The sequence below is a fragment of the Ambystoma mexicanum genome, chromosome 4q, assembly GCF_040938575.1.
Source record: "Ambystoma mexicanum isolate Mex_15411 chromosome 4q, UKY_AmexF1_1, whole genome shotgun sequence".
NCBI lineage: Eukaryota > Metazoa > Chordata > Amphibia > Caudata > Ambystomatidae > Ambystoma > Ambystoma mexicanum.
The window spans coordinates 1,310,393,231-1,310,414,182 of record NC_090928.1 but is presented as its reverse complement, the minus strand read 5'-3'; positions in this window follow the sequence as shown (position 1 = coordinate 1,310,414,182).

Here is a 20,952-nt window from a genome sequence, read left to right as displayed (position 1 = left end):
CTTCATGGGGTGAATGACCGCAAAGGTATGTAGCAGTGCTGGGGTGTGCTTTGCCTGAGGGACGGAGAGTTTCAAGTGAGAGGAAAGCAGAAAGTGGTCAGTCTAAGAGAGACGAGTGATGAGAGCGTTCCAGAGGGGGATGTCTGAGGAGATGGGAACATCCGAGGTGTGTCCAGCAGAATGTGTCAGACCAGGGTGTAGAATGGAGAGAGAGCGAGTGACGTAGAGGTTGTGGAAGAGCCCAGAGGAGGGATTAGAAGCATCCAGGTGGATGTTGAGATCTCTCAGGAGGAGACGTTGAGAGGTAGAGGCAAGGAGAGAAGAGGAGAGTTCAGACCATTCTGAGAGCAAGAGGGCAATCTGGCCAAGTGTCCTGCAGATGGTGGCCACAGTCAGAGGGAGACCAGGAGATATAGCTTGCCTGCAGACCAGGCATTAGAAGCTCTATTAGCTCTATTACCTGCTTCATTAGCTCCATTACTTGTGATATTAATTCCATTACCTACTCTATTAGCTCTATCACCTGCTATATTAGCTCTAGTACATGATCTATTGACTCCATTACCTGCTCTATTAGCTCAATTTCCTGATCTATTAGCTCTATGACCTGCTCTATCAGCTACACTACCTTCTATATCAGCTCCATTACCTGCTCTATTCACTCTATTACCTGCTATATTAGCTGTATCACTTGCTCTATTAGCTCCATTGCCTGCTCTATTCTCTCCAATACCTGCTCTATTAGCTCCATTACCTTCTATTATTAGCTCCATTACCTGATCTATTAGGCATATTACCTGCTCTATTATCTCCATTACCTGCCCTATTAGCTCAATTACTTGCTATATTTCATCCATATACCTGCCCCATTAGCTCTATTACCTGCTCTTGTAGCTCCATTGCCTGCTCTATTAGCTCAATTTCCTTCTATATTAGCTCCATTACCTGATTTATTAGCTCCATTACCTGCTCTATTAGCTCCATTACCCGCCCTCCTAGCTCCATTTTCTGTGCTATTAGTTCCATTTATTAGCTCCATTACCTGCTATAGTAGCTCCATTACCTGCTCTATTAGCTCTAATACCTGCTCTATTAGCTCAATTACCTGCTCTATTAGCTATATACCTACGCTGTCCCCTGCTGTATTAGCACCATTACCTGCTCTATTAGCTCCTTTAACTGATCTAGTAGCTATATTACCTGCTCTATATGATCCATTACCTGCTCTATATGATCCATTACCTGCTCTATTAGCTTTATAGCCTGCTCTATTAGTCTCATTACCTGCTCTATTGGCATCATTGCCTGCTCTATTAGCTCCATTGCAAGCTCTATTAGCTCTATTAGCAGTTATATCTGCTCCATTACCTGTTCTATTAGTTCCAGTACCTGCTCTATTAGTTATGTTCCCTTTTCTATTTGCTCAAATACCTGCCCTATTAGCTCTATTACCTGCTTCATTAGCTCCATTACCTGTGATATTAATTCCATTACCTACTCTATTATCTCTATTACATGCTATATTAGCTGTATCACATGCTCTATTAGCTCGATTGCCTGCTCTATTCTCTCCAATACCTGCTCTATTAGCTCCATTACCTTCTATTATTAGCTCCATCACTTGCCATATTTCCTGCATATAGCAAAACAAAAGAGTTGATGGCTGGAAGGTTTAGAATAAATCTTGACCTCTGGCATTGCTCTGGGCAACCCTCCAGACCATCGTTCTTTGCCTGCCAAGCCATTACAAAAGGGGAAAGACCATATGCAAATCAGGCTTGGTCCCACCCCCAAAGGGGTAGTCCAATTTTGCACGAGACCACAAGCATCCCCAGACATGTTTCAGCCTTGTTGGGCATCATCAGTGAGGAGTAGCTTGGGTCTCTAGGCCCAGCAGGCAAGGGACCCACGTCTGGGCATACCCTTCCCACTTGGGGTGACAATAGCAAAACAAAAGAGTTGATGGCTGGAAGGTTTAGAATAAATCTTGACCTCTGGCATTGCTCTGGGCAACCCTCCAGACCATCGTTCTTTGCCTACCAAGCCATTCTAAACCTTCCAACCATCACCTCTTTTGTTTTGCTTTTGTCACCCCGAGTGGGACGGGTATGCCCAGACGTGGGTCCCGTGCCTGCAAGCTACTCCTCACTGATGATGCCCAACAAGGTTGAAACATGTCTGGGGATGCTTGTGGTCTCGTGCAGAAGGGATGTGACCTAGCAGTTCGGGCTGGACTACCCCTTTGGGGGTGGGACCAAGCCTGATTTGCATGTGGTCTTCCCCTTTTGTAATGGCTTGGCAGGCGAAGAACGATGGTCTGGAGGGTTGCCCAGAGCAATGCCAGAGGTTGAGATTTATTCTAAACCTTCCAACCATCACCTCTTTTGTTTTGCTTTTGTCACCCCGAGTGGGACAGGTATGCCCAGTGCCTGCTAGGCCTAGAGACCCAACAAGGTTGATGCCCAACAAGGTTGAAACATGTCTGGGGATGCTTGTGGTCTCGTGCAGAAGGGATGTGACCTAGCAGTTCTGGCTGGACTACCCCTTTGGGGGTGGGACCAAGCCTGATTTGCATGTGGTCTTCCCCTTTTGTAATGGCTTGGCAGGCGAAGAACGATGGTCTGGAGGGTTGCACCGAGCAATGCCAGAGGTTGAGATTTATTCTAAACCTTCCAACCATCACCTCTTTTGTTTTGCTTTTCCTGCATATACCTGTCCTATTAGCTCTATTACCTGCTCTTGTAGCGCCATTGCCTGCCCTATTAGCTCCATTACCTTCTATATTAGCTCCATTACCTGGTGTATTCGCTCCATTACCTGCTCTATTAGCTCCATTACCTGCTATATTAGCTCCATTACCTGCTCTTTTAGCTCAATTACCTGCTCTATTAGCTCCATTACTGCTATATTAGCTCCATTACCTGCTCTATTAGCTCTATTACATGCTCCATTAGCTCCAGTACCTGCTCCATTACTTGCTCTATTAGCTCTTTTACCTGCTCTATTAGCTCCATTACCTGCTCTATTGGCACCATTGCCTGCTCTATTAGCTCCATTTCAAGCTCTATTCGCTCTATTACCTGTTCTATTCGCTCAATTACCTGTTCTATTAGCTCCAGTACCTGCTCTATGATCTGCTCTATTGGTACTATTGCTTGCTCTATTAGCTCAAATACCTGCTCTATTAGCTATATTTCCTGCTGTATTAGCTCCATTCCCTGTAATATTAATTCCATTTCCTACTCTATTAGCTCTTTTCCCTGATATATTAGCTCTATTGCCTGCTCTATTAGCTCTGTGACCTGCTCTATCACCTCCACTACCTCCTATATCGGCTCCATTACCTGCTCTATTAGCTCTATTACCTGCTATATTAGCTGCATCACCTGCTCTATTAGCTCCATTGCCTGCTCTATTAGCGCCATTACTTTCTATATTAGCTATATTACCTGCTCTTTTAGCTCCATTACCTGCTCTATTAGCTCCATTACCTTCTATATTAGCTCCATTTCCTAATGCATTAGTTCCATTATCTGCTCTATTAGCTCCATTACCGGCTCTATTAGCTCCATTACCTTCTATATTAGCTCCATTTCCTGATTTATTAGCTCCATTACCTGTTCTCTTAGCTATATTACCTACTCTATTTCCTACTGTATTAGCACCATTACCTGCTCTATTGGCTCCATTTCCTGCTCTATTAGCACCATTACCTGCTCTATTAGCTCTATTACATGCCTATTAGCTCCATTACCTGCTCCATTACTTGCTCTATTAGCACTATTACCAGTTCTATTAGCTCCATGATTTGCTCTATTACCTGCTCTATTAACTCCTTTACCTACTCGATTATCTCCAGTACCTGCTCTATTACCTGCTCTTTTAGCTCCATTATCTGCTCTATTACCTGCTCTATTAACTCCTTTACCTACTCGATTATCTCCAGTACCTGCTCTATTATCTGCTCTATTACCTGCTCTTTTAGCTCCATTATCTGCTCTTTTACCTCCAGTACCTATTATCTTCTCTATTAGTTCTATTGCCTGCTCTATTAACTCCATTCCCTGCTCGTTTAGCTCCAGTAGATGATCTAATATCTGCTTTATTAGTTCCATTGCCTGCTCTATTAGCTCATTGGGCTGCAGGTAGGTGCCCCTTTCTGGGGACTGTTACAGCGCAAACAATAGTTTTTTTGCAGTTGCAGTACCACTGACAACATACAGATGTCCTCATAACAAATCTGAGAGGACCTCTGTATGTTGTCAGTGGTATTGCACCTCTCCAAAAAATAATAATAATAATTGTCATTCTGGCTGCTTAATGAGCTTGTATTCTGCTTTGATTCTACAGGAGAAAATTTGTGAGTTGAAATGTGTAAAGCAATATGAAGGGGCTGCAGCCATATCAGAGATGTCAGCCAATCACAGCTATTGATTTCTGTCAGATAGACTTTGGCCCCAGGTCCGCTCCTACTCTGGCCCTAGGGCCCCTCCTACTCTGGCCCCATGCGTCTGATGGTTGTGCCCTGAGCTGGAATTCATGTGTCTGTGTTTGGGGCCCCCGCCCCTCAGGGGACCCGGCTTCTATGTGCTTTCTGGGAGGGGGTTCCCTCCAGGGTATATTGTGATTGCTGATTGGTCCAGCGATTTACCTTTCACTGCATTTTATTTTAAACTAGTCCTGCCCGCTTCACAGGTGGCAGTAAATGCACTCTGAAAGTGAACAGTCTCAGCTTTCGGGTCTTGACCTCAGGCACTGATGTTCCCCTCCTTCCTCCTCCCCTCCCCTGTGTCCTGGGCAAGAGCTTTGCAGCATCTGGGCGGTGGGGAGGGGAGGGGGCTCCTTGCTGATCCTGGGACCCGTGATGAAGCCTTGCACCTGTTTGGAGATGTCTGCTTTCGGACCGGAGAAGAGGGCATTAATGCTAGCAGTGCACTATTATAAGTCATCTGCTAAGCGAGCTGTCACTATCATCAGTAATCTGTTAAATGATCTGTCACTATTAGAAGTGATTCTGTAAGCGAGCTGTGACTATTATAAGTGATCTCTCAAGTGAGATGCCACTATCATCAATGATCTGTTAAGAGAGATGTCCCTATCATGAGTGATGTGTTCAGAGAGCTGTCACTATCATCAGTGATCTGTTAAGTGAGCTGTCACTATCATCAGTGATCTGTTAAGCGAGCTGTCACTAACATCAGTGATCTGTTAAGCGAGCTGTCACTATCATCAGAGCTCTCACTATTATAAGTAATCTGTTAACGAGCTGTCACTATCATCAGTGATCTGTTAAGCGAATTGACACTATCATCAGTGATCTGTTAAGTGAGCTGTCACTATCATGAGTGATGTGTTTAGAGAGCTGTCCCTATCATGAGTGATGTGTTTAGAGAGCTGTCCCTATCATGAGTGATGTGTTTAGAGAGCTGTCCCTATCATGAGTGATGTGTTAAGTGAGCTGTCCTATCATGAGTGATGTGTTTAGAGAGCAGTCCCTATCATAAGTGATGTGTTCAGAGAGCTGTCACTATCCTCAGTGATCTGTTTAGAGAGCTGTCACTATCATGAGTGATGTGTTTAGAGAGCTGTCCCTATGATGAGTGATGTGTTTAGAGAGCTGTCCCTATCATGAGTGATGTGTTTAGAGAGCTGTCTCTATCATGAGTGACGTGTTTAGTGAGCTGTCCCTATCATGAGTGACCTGTTTAGAGAGCTGTCACTATCATCAGTGATGTGTTAAGCGAGATGTCACTATCATCAGTGATCTGTTTAGAGAGCTGTCACTATCATGAGTGATGTGTTTAGAGAGCTGTCCCTATCATGAGTGATGTGTTTAGAGAGCTGTCACTATCATGAGTGATCTGTTAAGCGAGATGTCACTATCATCAGTGATCTGTTAAGAGAGCTGTCACTATCATCAGTGATCTGTTAAGTGAGCTGTCACTATCATCAGTGATCTGTTAAGCGAGCTGTCACTATCATCAGTGATCTGTTAACGAGCTGTCACTATCATCAGTGATCTGTTAAGCGAATTGACACTATCATCAGTGATCTGTTAAGTGAGCTGTCACTATCATGAGTGATGTGTTTAGAGAGCTGTCCCTATCATGAGTGATGTGTTTAGAGAGCTGTCCCTATCATCAGTGATCAGTTATGCGAGCTGTCTCTATCATCAGTGATCTGTTAAGCGAGCTGTCACTATCATCAGTGATCTGTTAAGGGAGCTGCCACTGTCATCAGTGATCTGTTAAGGGAGCTATCACTATCAACAGTGATCTGTTTAGCGAGCTGTCACTATCATCAGTGATCTGTTAAGGGAGCTGTCACTATCATCAGTGATCTGTTAAGGGAGCTGCCACTGTCATCAGTGATCTGTTAAGGGAGCTATCACTATCAACAGTGATCTGTTAAGGGAGCTGTCACTGTCATCAGTGATCAATTAAGCGAGCTGTCACTATCAGTGATGTGTCTAGCGAGCTGTCACTATCATTAGTGATCCGTTAAGGGAGCTGTCACTGTCATCAGTGATCTGTTAAGGGAGCTGTCACTATCATCAGTGATCTGTTAAGTGAGCTGTCACTATCATCAGTGATCTGTTAAGGGAGCTGTCACTGTCATCAGTGATCTGTTAAGGGAGCTGTCACTGTCATCAGTGATCTGTTAAGGGAGCTGTCACTATCATCAGTGATCTGTTAAGGGAGCTGTCACTGTCATCAGTGATCTGTTAAGGGAGCTATCACTATCATCAGTGATCTGTTCGGAGAGCTGTCCCTATCATGAGTGATGTGTTTAGAGAGATGTCCCTATCATGAGTGATGTGTTTAGAGAGATGTCCCTATGAGTGTTGTGTTTAGAGAGCTGTCCCTATCATGAGCGATGTGTTTAGAGAGATGTCCCTATGAGTGTTGTGTTCAGAGAGCTGTCCCTATCATGAGTGATGTGTTAGATGTCCCTATCATGAGTGATCTGTTGAGAGAGCTGTCCCTATCATGAGTGATGTGTTCAGAGATCTGTCCCTATCATGAGTGATGTGTTTAGAGAGCTGTCCCTATCATGAGTGATCTGTTGAGTGAGCTGTCACTATCATGAGTGATGTGTTTAGAGAGCTGTCCCTATCATGAGTGATGTTTTCAGAGAGCTGTCCCTATCATGAGTGATGTGTTTAGAGAGCTTTCCCTATCATGAGCGATGTGTTTAGAGAGCTGTCACTATCATCAGTGACTGAGCATTTCTAGCTTTGACTCACAGCGCGAGGTCTCTCAGTCTGGAGAGACCTTCCAAAAATTAGTGAACCCCGGAATCACCGCCACACGAGGTGCGCGTGACGCCGGAAAAAGTGACATTGGCCCTCATTACGACCCTGGCGGAAATCGAAAAACGATGGCGGAAATGTAATACCGCCATCGAATACCGCTCGGTGCGATCATGACCCGTCACCGTAAAGTACGATGCCATTAGCGACACCGTAGTGAACGCCAACGCTAACTGCACCAAGTACGCACACGCGCGCCATGCAAAACCGTAATTACCACCATGGCGCAACGGTACGCGAATTCTGACCCTAGCGGACATATACTTAACGCCATCAAGCATGGCGGAAAGTACCATTCCGCCATGGTGAGAATTACGGCATCGTGAACCAACCATAAATGGCCCTACTGAGTGCCTGTACACCACTCCCTGCCCACATTGCACAACTCCTCGTAGGTGCAATGAAGTTACACAATGCAACCAGTGAAATGTACAAGTCACCCATGCATGCCAATGAACAAATTAATGTAGGGGCTCCAAGTGCCTTGTGAGTGGCCATCCATATTTGGCATGTCACCATTGCCGTACTGATGCAGCACAGGCATGTGAAGGTTCAAGTACAGCAATATGAACTGAAATATGAGACAAAACAACAACAGGCCCCCATCGCTTGACACCAGTGTAAGGCAACATTCAAAGCAGTATCCTGAGGGAGACTGCACCAGCCCTGTACTCTTGCCAGTAAACAAACCAACCATCAGCATAAGCATGTACCACACAAGTTGGCAGAGTGACTGAGCAGCCAGGCTCATCTCAAGAGGGGCAAATGGGAGCTGCAGGGCACAGATGGCACGAATACAGAAGCTATTCCAATGGACATGACCTCAGTCTCCCTCCAAGAAACGCACGCAAACACAGGCACCTGTGACCAGCCATTTCCTGATAATCACATCATTCCACCAATCCACCTGGCTGACCGGCATCTGTTACACAAAAGCTAATCCCCCGCCCCTGAGCATGACATCATTAAAACAGTCATAATGGCAGCCCCTATCCCTGACCTTACTGGGCTTCGTAGGCAAACGCGGCCAGTACAGTACCACGCAACTATACTCAGAAGCCGGAACCCAATGCAGATCTTCTCACAATACATCGCTCCACAAATAGGAATATGCTACATTACTTGCAAAGAATAATGCTACACGGTTAATATCTGAATAAAATTTAAATGCACATCAAATTCACCAAGCCCATACAGCTATTAGGTCATAAACTCCAAAATATTTTCCATTACTGTGGGCTGCATCCGCAATAAATGACCAGCTTCTTCTTGTGTGACGCCCTGTTCCTTCATGGTACACAGGGGCTACATTCACGTTCAAAAAGGCAACATGGAAGCGCCCAGAACCGCAGGGCCGTCCCATCAGGTAGGCACTAGTCCAGCTGAAAGGTTGATATCAAGCTCCTAGCCACTAGTACTGCGTAAGGGCATGTGGCCCATTGGCGATCGTCCCATAAGATCGTAATGGTGCTCCACTGATTAACTCGAAGCAGCAGGTGTCGGGAGTAAAAGCCATCTGCAGGAGTGGCATACAGATGGCAGCGGCAAAAGGGGAGGAGATACCTGTCACCCAAATGAAATGAAAAAGAATAGTATGGGCATCAGAACTACATTTGTATTACTCACTTCAATGATCACACTAAATCTACAGCCATATGCATGCTAGCCCACTCAAAAGGATTATTTCCACCCAAAAATCACTTGCGAATCATAACTATATAAATCGAGGTGAAAACACTATTACAAACGAGTGTTTGTGTGCATGCGTCTGTTAAAACAGAATCCATTAGATGGGATTAGTAACGTGCATAGACACAAGTGTTTGAAGGCGCGTCGAGACAGGGAGGGTTCAACAAGGGCAGATAGACGATGGTCCCACTATGGCAGCTCTGCATCACATAGCGCAGGGGAAGGGGATAGATTCCAAAAAGCCATGTACATGGCAAACTCTCAATTAAATCATCTGTCCATGCATCCATACATCATTCCCTCATCCCGGTATAAAAACGCCTGATTATTCACTCACATAACATTTGAAATCTCCATTGAGTCTGTGCGTAATGCAGTCTGCAAAATCCACTGTGCTCCAGCCCGGAATTCTAGTGTTGTGAAGTAACATGTATTTGGGAACGTCCTACCATATCGTCCACTACGCTATTGCGCATCCCATACTATTCATATCAATCATTGCATTCTCGCCATGACCCCTGTCCCAAGGACATTAAACAATAGAACGTTATATTTGCAGTCAGACCTGTGGGCGTCTCCTCGCTGCTAGCTGAAAACCGAAAGCGCTGTCCTTCGAATTCCTCATTTGCAACATCACGTCGAAAAGGCATCTGTGACCGCTTGAAATCACAAATTCATCCATGTAGTGCGGCAGTGTGTGAAAATGGCAACTGGCTTCACTCACAAATGGGACGCCCCGCCCGTCAGTGAACCTCGGTACAGTGCTGCATGAGGGTCCACCGTTAATCGAGTACTACATTCCACTGACCCTTCACAAGTTTGTTCGCGACTGCAAAGATAGTATGTGAAACAATGGGACCATAGCAGAATGAACATATAAACCAATATTTCACTGCCATCGGGATTAAATACATGATTGTAATAGCAAGATGCCATGCGTCACATTGCAGCGTTGTGTGCGGGACGTGCTCGCCCAAAGGGGATTGCAGCTGGCACAGGTGGAATGAATCACCACAGGTGGAGGCTATACAGCCTGAAAACACATAAATTGCACACCCAACCCCCTCCCACAACCACACCCACTCCAAAATGCTACCGGCAGGACTAGCGATGTTGGCCCTGGGGGACCTGATAGCACTGCAAGTACTTCAACTTCAAGAAGAAGACGAACACCAACTACTACAACAACCGGCCGCACAGAGGAGACGCAGGAGGAGGAGGAGGGCAAGGCAGGGCCAGCAAGGCCCACCAGCACAGCCACTACCACCACGCAGGCAGCCCGCAATCCCACGCCTCTGAGCTCATCCGTTCAACCTCACTGCTGAGCAGATCCACACCCTCTACCGTTTGGACTGGGACACCATAACCGCCATTGTGAACATGACACACGCTGACCTTGTCAGCATGATAGATAGCCCAACCGCCATCCCACCCCTACTGAAGGTGGTGTCTGTACTCCACTTCCTGCCACAGGCACCTACCAGCACACAGTCGGACAGTTGCATGGCATTTCACAGCCACTGTTGTCACGGACACTATTGCAAGTGCTCGATGCCCTCCTGAAGCACGCAGACGACTACATCTCTTTACCACGCTCGGAGCAGGAGATTACAAACACAAAAGTGGGATTCCATGCACTTGCCGGCATACCGGGTTGCATTGGTGCCATCGACTGCACCCATGTGGAATTGGTTGTCCCACATGCCATGGAGGTCCAGTACCGCAACCGGAAACAATATCATTCTCTTAATGTACAAATGGTGTGTGACTCCAACAGGATCTTTACACATTGTTGTGCCCGATTTCCTGGATCAACCCATGATTCTATGGTCTTGAGGAACTCTACAATACCACGCTACATGGAGCGACACGCAGGGAACAGATCCTGGCTACTCGGTGAGTCTCATTTCATGCATGATAATGTGGGGTATGTGATGCGGCAATGACCTGGCAGGAAGGGGGGGGATGCGTACGTAGCAATGTCATTCCACAAACATCCTTTATTGTCCACATACAGGTGATGCCGGGTATCCACTGAAGAGATGGCTCCTTACACCACTCCGGAACCCACAGAACCAGCATGAGGAGGACTACAACCATGCCCACTCACGTACCCGTGTAGTCATAGAACAGGCATTCGGCCTACTGAAGGCTCGTTTCCGCTGCCTCAGCAGGTCTGGCGGGGCACTCCTGTACCGCCATGAGAAGGTTGCAAAGATGGTCATGGCATGTGTCATGCTACACAACATGTGCGTACGTAGAAATGTGCCCATGCCCCCTGACGCAGAACTGCAAGCACCTGAAGATGGTCATGATGAGGGTGGGGATGTGGCAGCACCTCAAGGAGTCCGCGAGGCACAGAAGGCCCGTGAAATTCGTCAGGATATCATAGATTCATGCTTCTAGCACTCACGCCTGGTGGCTGATACATGGACACGGGACTTGTGGCACTGTGTGTGTCTGGAACATGCACAATGTGGACTGTACGCCTATAAAGGCCTCGTACACTAAGATCAATGTCCACACATCTCATTGGATGATTATGAAATGTTTATGGCATATGTGAAATTATATTACACACCCTATCGACCCGCCACCCAAGAAAGCCCAACACCCCCCCTCCACCCTCCTACCTCCCCCCCGAACACCAGTGTCCAAAGATGCTCATTGTCAGTGGGCAGACGCTATTGCAAGCCCCCTCTCCGGGTATCAGGGGCACCCCTGCCTGTGGAGCGCAGGTTCCTCCCAGATCTACGTTGGGGGCTGCCCTGGACGGAACTTGCAACAGATGATGTCTCTGCCTGCTCACGTCCATGCATGTCCCTAAGGGTTTGTGAGAGCTCAGTGAGCACACGGCGCACAGCGGCAAGTTCACCACATACGTCTTTGGACGTCGCATGCAGTTCCCCCCTCAGGCTCTCGGTGCTTCTCTCCATTTGTACCCTTAGTGTCTCTGTACTTCTCTCCATTTGTACCCTTAGTGTCTCTGTACTTCGCTCCATTTGTGCCCTAAGTGTCTCAGTAGATGTTTCTATGGCTGCCTTAGAACCCCCACATTCATCAGCATGCTCCTTGAGGAGCGTGGCCAGTTGCTGCTGTTGCACGATCACCTGGTCGAGGGACTGTTGCCTCTGCTGGGCCATGGCCATTTGCGGTGGTGTCACAGAGGGGCTGATCACCTCATGTTGCCTTGCCACAGGGCTTGTGGGGGATGGCCAGTCGTCGTCTTGTGGGTGCCCCTGCGTGGTATCCTCATGTTGTACGGGATGAAACAAACAGGGGGATTGAGACAGGTCATGGATGGGTCCTAAATCGACAGCACCGTTTTCTGTGTCGGAGCATGCTGGCATTAATGCAGTGTCACCTATGGTGCTGCTGCCACCAGAAGCAGTGCCTTCTGTGGCATCCATTGGGGGGACCTGTGGTGCTGCTGTTGTGGGCATGCTGGCTGCTGGGGTGCCTGTTGAAGTCCCCTCCTGTGTGCTGCCACTTGATTTGTGCTGCTGCCGTGTCTTGATCCGTGCAGCTGAGGTGGAGGGTCTTTGGCCGTTGGTCTTGGCCCTCTTTGCAGGTGTGCTGGTAGGGGTGTCCTGAAGCTCGTTGTTTGAATCGGACCCTGTGGTGGAGTGAAGGAGGGCGAGCGTTATTTATGGGTCTGTGGAAATTGGAATGGCAATGTATCACATGCATTGGGGTGGTACCTGAGGGTGATTTGGGTCAGGGCCTTGGAGGTGGTTTCATTTTTGTGTGGATTGAGGATGCAGTTGTTTTGCAGCCTGCAGTTAGGGTGTGCATGCTGCACGTGTAGAGGGTGTTTTTAGGATTTTTAATTATTTATGTATTTAATGTGACTTTTAAAGTGCGCTATCAGGCCAATGTATGTGGACGTTCTCCTGGACATGTGTTTCTGTTGCACTATGTGGACACATGGTACTTCACATGATTGGACATTGTGGATTTAGCATTGTTTTATTTGGCCCACCTACCTGATTCTTCGGATGTCTGCACTCCTTTCTCCATCCCTCCGACTCCCTCTATACTCTCCATTCCAATGGTGGAGGCACAGATTTCTTCCCAGGGGGTGAACTTGATGGGTGATTCCGATCCTCCCCCGGTAGCTGTGGCAATGTTACGGTTGGCTGATAGTATGCTCCGTACGCGTATCCGCAAGTCGTCCCATCGCTTTCTGCATTGCTGTGGGTTGCGGGGTGCGGTCCCCACCGCACTTACCCGCTGTGCCACCAGGGCCCATATGGCCTTCTTGTTCGCAAGTGCCGTCCTGGTCATTTGCGTCGAGAAGACGATGGCAGCATTCTCCTGGAGGGTCTCTGTGAGCACGGTGAGTTCCTCATGGGAGAAGTGGACAGGGTCGGTGTACGGCGTGCTGTTTCCTCCGGCCCCATGTTATGGCATTTCCGCCATGGCTTAATGCTCGTGCCGATGGGTCAGAATTAGCCGCACTTTACTCCATCGTGCAATGGCGGAAACGCTATGGCGGTCAGGTCAGTTACTTTCCGCCAGGGTCGTAATGAGGGCCATTGACTTACACAGTAACATGAATGAGGCTTCGCGCGGAGGACTCGAGAGAGTACTCGGTGCACCCTGAACATAGGGTGCCTAAACTGGAGCACCGCAGGGCTTTCTGGGTAGGCGGAGCAGGGGGTTCTGGGTAGACGAAGCAAGGGGTTCTGGGTAGGCGGAACAAGGGGTTCTGGGTAGACGAAGCAAGGGGTTCTGGGTAGGCGGAGCAAGGGGTTCTGGGTAGACGAAGCAAGGGATTCTGGGTAGGCGGAGCAAGGGGTTCTGGGTAGGTGGATATCCTGCTCCACCTTTGAAGTTTTTATTTCTTTGAGCTCTTCAGGCGCCTCGAGACGGGAATAAACTTAATATTCTACTTTAGTCTCATTAAGAAGAGGACTCGATGATGGGGACCTCTGCAGGCGATCCTGGGAACTGCAGCATTTAGTCTCCATATGATCTCCTGTGGGGACCTCTGCAGGCGATCCTGGGAACTGCAGCCTTTAGTCTCCATATGATCTCCTCTGGGGACCTCTATCGGCGGTCCTGGGAACTGCAGCCTTTAGTCTCCATATGATCTCCTGTGGGGACCTCTATCGGCGATCCTGGGAACTGCAGCCTTTAGTCTCCATATGATCTCCTGTGGGGACCTCTGCAGGCGATCTTGGGAACTGCAGCATTTAGTCTCCATATGATCTCCTGTGGGGACCTCTATCTGCCATCCTGGGAACTGCAGCCTTTATTCCCCATATGATCTCCTGTAGGGACCTCTGCAGGCGATCCTGGGAACTGCAGCCTTTAGTCTCCATATGATCTCCTGTGGGGACCTCTGGGGGCGACCCTCGTAACTGCAGCATGTGGTCTCCATGTGATCTCCTGTGGGGACCTCTGCAGGCGACCCTTGGAACTGCAGCCTTTAGTCTCCATATGATCTCCTGTGGGGACCTCTGCAGGCGATCCTGGGAACTGCAGCATTTAGTCTTCATATGATCTCCTGTGGGGACCTCTATCTGCCATCCTGGGAACTGCAGCCTTTAGTCTCCATATGATCTCCTGTAGGGACCTCTGCAGGCGATCCTGGCAACTGCAGCATTTAGTCTCCATATGCTCTCCTGTGGGGCCCTCTGCAGGCGATCCTGGGAACTGCAGCATTTAGTCTCCATATGCTCTCCTGTGGGGCCCTCTGCAGGCGATCCTGGGAACTGCAGCATTTAGTCTCCATATGATCTCCTGTGGGGACCTCTGCAGGCGACCCTGGGAACTGCAGCCTTTAGTCTCCATATGATCTCCTGTGCGGACCTCTTGTTAGGCAGAAACCTGTGCAGTTCCCTCTGGGACCACTGCAAAAGATTTAGGACTACAGGTGTTTGGCAGTAAACCCACTTGGTAGCAGTCTGTACCACACAGATTCAGTTGGAAGCTGTGGCTGAGCAGTCAGACTTCCCTCAAGAAGAGTTAGGCAGTATGCAGATTATTCACAATAGGTCATAGGAACACAGTAGAACAAGCAAACACTGACCAGGGCTTGGTGTAAAAGAGATATAATTATTTATTTAAAACCACATCTAGAAAAACACACAGGCACTAATAGTAAGCAATTCAAAAACACGGTCACTAAAAGATATACACTCCCTTAAAAGAATATTAGACAAGTCTTAAGTAAAGCCCCACTTATTTTCAGACAGCGGTGAGCACTTAACGTAGATGGCACTCTAATAATTCATTTTAAAAAGGGAGAGAAAAGCAGAGAATAAATTACAGATCCCAACACTTTTTCACAAACACAACAAGAGAGGAAGGCAAAGTAACAAATTCAGAGTCAGTAGGCCGGATCCGCTTTAAGAGGATCGAAATGAAATGTGTCCAAGGTCACACGGTTGCAGTGCACAAAAGTCTTGTAACGGTTCAAAAAGGAGTTGGACCAAAGAAAGGGACCAGTTAGGGGGTCAAGGCGGCCAGCCCAGTCCAGAAGGTTAAGGGGTTATTATTACCTAGTAGCAATCTTTAGAAAGGGAGGCCTGCGGACACGGTACCTTAAAGTGGTGAGAATACTCCAGCGGGGGCAGTTGTTCCTGGCAGCGGATGCAAGTTGGTGCATCGTCCGGGGGAAGAGAGGATCTCGTCAGGGAGGAAGACAGGAGTCTGTTGCACTGCCAGGGAAGAAACCAGCCACAGAGTTTCTCAGGTACAAGGAGCGGTCCATTGATTCGCGGTTCAGTGGTAAGTGGCTATCCGGCCGCTGGGGTGCTTGGCACGGGCAGTTCGACCACAAACCGATCTGGGGTGCGAAGAAAGAAGGTAAACTGGTTGTGCCCACCAGTTAGGGGAAGAAGCCTCTCCAGCCGGGAGATCTTCTCTGTCTTCGGTAAGTGGTGAGTCGGTTCCGCAGGGCTCCACTGGTGGTGTCGTCGTGGCAGGTCAGCTCAGCTCCTCCCTCATTGGATTCTCAGGTCCTGTGGTAACTTCTGAAGTTCCAGCCCCCAAAGCCCTGCTTTTATGCAGCATGCCCCCATTCACTCAGCCTAGCTGTCAATCAAACATGCTAAGTGGTGAGCCGGCCGGCTCACCACTTGGGCCAATCACACAAGAGTGCAACTTGAGTTACCAAGGTAACTCAGTCCAGGGTGCCTAAACCCCCTCCCACACCCCCTGTGGTACTCAGACAGAGTGGCACCACTTTTGGAGGCTTCTGTGGAGAAGCCCGCCAAAAAGTGGAACAAAGGGCTCGACTTGGGTTGGAGTCACAGAAGAGAACACAAACGCCATTTTAGAATCGAGTCCTGGCAAAAAATACCAACCGGCGAATTAATATTAATTAAATAAACCAGCGGTATGTTCGAGGCTATGAGAATTAAATAATTAAAGTTGGTAGCCTCGAACAATGGGAAAATCCCATCGGGAAATATTCGCGGTTGAATATAAAAAGTAGTGTCCACTGCCACCAGCCAAAACTCGATCAAGGGGGTGGAGACGTGCCCCCTCGACTAACAGACCCCGGGGCAATCGAATTACCCCAACCAGTATGTCCACAATATTATGGTTTGTACTGGTTTCTGTTAATAATTTGGGACTAGTAAAGCCAATGGTGACTTTACATGCCCTGGGAGACAGTAGTCAGTCCCAGGGTATGGAGTCTATGGTGGGGTGTCACTATGACACCCCTGTGTTACTGCACGGAGGGTGCTGTGTAACACACATAGTAAAAACACATGAGACCCTATGGAGTAAAGGACCCCATAGCCCATAAAACACATTAACAGTCAAAGGAACACCATAAATCATGTCCATGTGATCTCCTGTGGGAACCTCTGTAGGTGATCCTGGGATCTGCAGCATTTAGTCTCCATGTGATCTCCTGTGGGGACCTCTGCAGGCGATCCTGGGAACTGCAGCCTTTACTCTCCATATGATCTCCTGTGGGGACCTCTGCAGGCGATCCTGGGAACTTCAGCATTTAGTCTCCATATGATCTCCTGTGGGGACCTCTGCAGGCGATCCTGGGAACTGCAGCCTTTAGTCTCCATATGATCTCCTCTGGGGACCTCTATCTGCCATCCTGGGAACTGCAACCTTTAGTCTCCATATGATCTCCTGTGGGGACTTCTATCGGTGTTCCTGGGAACTGCATCATTTAGTCTCCATATGATCTCTGGTGGGGACCTCTATCGGCGATCCTGGGAACTGCAGCATTTAGTCTCCATATGATCTCCTGTGGGGACCTCTGCAGGCGACCCTCAGAACTGCAGCATTTTGTCTCCATATGATCTACTGTGGGGACCTCTATCTGCCATCCTGGGAACTGCAGCCTTTAGTCTCCATATGATCTCCTGTGGGGACCTCTATCGGTGTTCCTGGGAACTGCATTATTTAGTCTCCATATGATCTCTGGTGGGGACCTCTATCGGCGATCCTGGGAACTGCAGCATTTAGTCTCCATATGATCTCCTGTGGGGACCTCTGCAGGCGATCCTGGGAACTGCAGCCTTTAGTCTCCATATGATCTCCTGTGGGGGGCCTCTGCAGGCAATCCTGGGAACTGCAGCACTCAGTCTCCACACGATCTCCTGTGGGGACCTCTGCAGGTGATCCTGGGAACTGCAGCATCTAGTCTCCATATGATCTCCTGTGGGGACCTCTAGCGGCAATCCTGGAAACTGCAGCCTTTAGACTCCATATGATCTCCTGTGGGGACCTCTGCAGGCGACCCTGGGAACTGCAGCCTTTAGTCTTTATATGATCTCCTGTGGGGACCTCTGCAGGCGATCCTGGGAACTGCAGCCTTTAGTCTCCACATGACCTCCTGTGGGGACCTCTGCAGGCGACCCTGGGAACTGCAGCCTTTAGTCTCCATATGATCTCCTGTGGGGACCTCTGCAGGCGATCACTGGGAACTGCAGCATTTAGTCTCCATATGATCTCCTGTGGGGACCTCTGCAGGTGATCCTGGGAACTGCAGCATTTAGTCTCCATATGATCTCCTGTGGGGACCTCTGTAGGTGATCCTGGGAACTGCAGCCTTTAGACTCCTTATGATCTCCTGTGGGGACCTCTGCAGGTGACCCTCAGAACTGCAGCATTTAGTCTCCATATGATCTACTGTGGGGACCTCTATCCGCCATCCTGGGAACTGCAGCCTTTAGTCTCCTTATGATCTCCTGTGGGGACCTCTATCGGTGATCCTGGGAACTGCATCATTTAGTCTCCATGTGATTTCCTGTGGGGACCTCTGCAGGCGATCCTGGGAACTGCAGCATTTAATCTCCATATGATCTCCTGTGGGTTCCTCTGTAGGCTGTCCTGGGAACTGCAGCATTTAGTCTCCAAATGATCTCCCCTGGGGACCTCTATCGGCGATCCTGGAAACTGCAGCATTTAGTCTCCATATGATCTCCTGTGGGGACTGTTAGGCAGAATCCCAGGCAGTTCCCTCAGGGACCAATACCCAGGATTAGGACTACAGGTGAGAGCAAAAAATCCCCTTTGGTATCAGTCTGTACCACAAAGATTTAGTTGGTAGCTGTGGCTGAGCAGTCAGCCTTATCTCAAGAGGGAGATGAGAAGTATTCAGGGTTTACACAATAGGTATTGTGTACTATGGAACAAGGAAACACTGACCAATGCTTTGTATCAAAAAGAGAATATATTTATTCTATGCACATCTAGTTTCAACACATGGATCACAGTTGATAAAGTAAGTTAAGTTTAGTCAAGGAAAAGCATATACAACTCCCTATTCAATTGTAGTTTGCGGTAGAGTGAAAACTGAGCAAAAGGACACAGTGAAAACCAACTACAAATAGCACTCTATCAATTTAATGAAAGGGAGGGAAAGCACAAGTTAAACCAAAATATCTTCAGACACCCCCTAGCAACACTTCCCTGAAGTTTTGTGAAGAAGTAATGCACAGTAACACTTTAGCAGAAAGATAAGTGCATGAAAACTGAGCAAAATGGCACTTCACACGTTAAAACAGAAGGAAGGAAGAGAGGTTTAGAAGATTCAGGTGCATCCACACATTTCTCATTGAAAACTAATCTAGTGAGAGCAGATCTAACAAATCAGCCAGAGTCAATGGGCCTGAGCCAGAGTCAGTGGTACAGGACCAAGAGCTTAGGAGCAAAAATGTTCTTGTAGCTGCTGTCAAGTCTTTGATTGGCGAATATTGAAGAGGTAGATGCGAGGCGAAAGACAATGTTAAGAGAGAGAGCGGCCAACCCAACAAGTAGCTAAAGAATTTAAAACACCTTTATGGCTACCACGGAAAAAGGGAGGCCTGGCGGAACAATGTGCCTTAAACGTGAAGAAGTGGCTCCTGCGGTGGCGGTTGTTCCTGGTAGTTCCTAAAGGTGGAGGGGTCCAGCAGAGAGGAAGAGAGGCTCTCATCATGGAGGAAGGTTCGAGTCGCTGCACTACCCAGGGATGAAACCAGCCGCGGTGCTGCCAAATCAAGTTTAATAGGTACGCTCCTTTTAGTCGCGGTCCGGGTCAATAGCTGCCTGGCTATTCAGTCTCCAAGTGCTGAGCACTGTCGATTCGACCAAGGCCGATCCAAGTATGCGATGGGTGAACTGGTTGTGCCCACCAGCTCAAGGGAAGAAGACCCTTTCACTGAAGATCTCCTCTCGTCGTGTGGAAGAAAAGTGGTGAGACGATCCGGCAGGGCTTCACCAATGGTGTAGATGCTGAAGATGTCTGTGGCTTCTCTCCCCTTCGGTTCCGTAGTTCCAGTGGCGACGTCTTGCTCTTCCAGTCCTCAGGATCCTGCTTTTATGCAGAAAGAGACCCATTCATACAGCCTAACTGTCACTCACACAGTGGAGTGGTCTTCTTGGCGGGAGACCCTCCAGCCTATCAGGTTAGAGTGCGACATGAGTTGCTGCGGCAACTCTGTCCAGGGGTTCTAATCCCCCTGCCAAGCAACAGACCCACCCCAGACTCAGAGGCGCCGAAAGGAGGGCTTCTTGGCAGAAGCCCACCAAAATAGCGAACAAAGGATCCCCGACCTGGGTTAGGAGTTTAGAGTAAGACACGAGAAAGAATTTGTATTAAAGTTCTGGCGAATAAAACCTACCGGAGTAAAGTTAATATTAAAATAACCCAGCGTTATGTTAGAGGCTGTCAGTAAAAGTGTTAGCCTCCAACAATAGGAAAATCCCATAGGAAAATATTTGCGGTCAAATATTTACGGTAGTAACCACTGCCACCAGCCAGAAACTTTATAGAGAGGGACTTAAAGGTACCCCCTCGAAAATAAATCCAAGGGAAAAACTACTAACCCTTTCCAGTACCTCCATAGTAAGATGGTCTGTACTGGTTAAGTTCATAAGATTTGACTAGTAAAGTTAATGGGGACTTTACATGCTCTGGGAGACAGTAGTCAGTCCCAGGGTATGGAGTTTATGTTTGGGGGTCGCTACGACACCCCTGCGTCACGGCACTGAGGATGCTGTGTAACACATGTGCATAAAGATGGTTCCTATGGGTGAGAGAAACCCCATAGACATTAAACACAAACATAGCCTAGAACACACATAGCAAAAATGCCTAAGAGTGGGGAAAAAGCGTCTCACTCTTAGCAGGTAAAAAGAAACAAACCCTTCAAATCCAGCAAAGCTGCTGGGGGTCTCTATAGGTAAGGGAAATTAGCCATAGAATGAGAATTCTCCCTGACAGGGACCTCTGTAGGCGGTCCTCGGAACTGCAGCATTTAGTCTCCATATGATCTCCTGTGAGGACCTCTATAGGCAATCCTCAGAATTGCATCCTTTACTCTCCAAATGATCACCTGTGGGAACCTTTGTGTTACGGAGTAATGCGGATATACCCATGCACGGAGGCCGGGTTGGTCGTCATGCATGCGCCTCAATAAAGGGGCTGCCTGTGCTCAGCAGAAGCCGCCGGGAGCCCCTACAGATCAGACCTGTGTCAATGT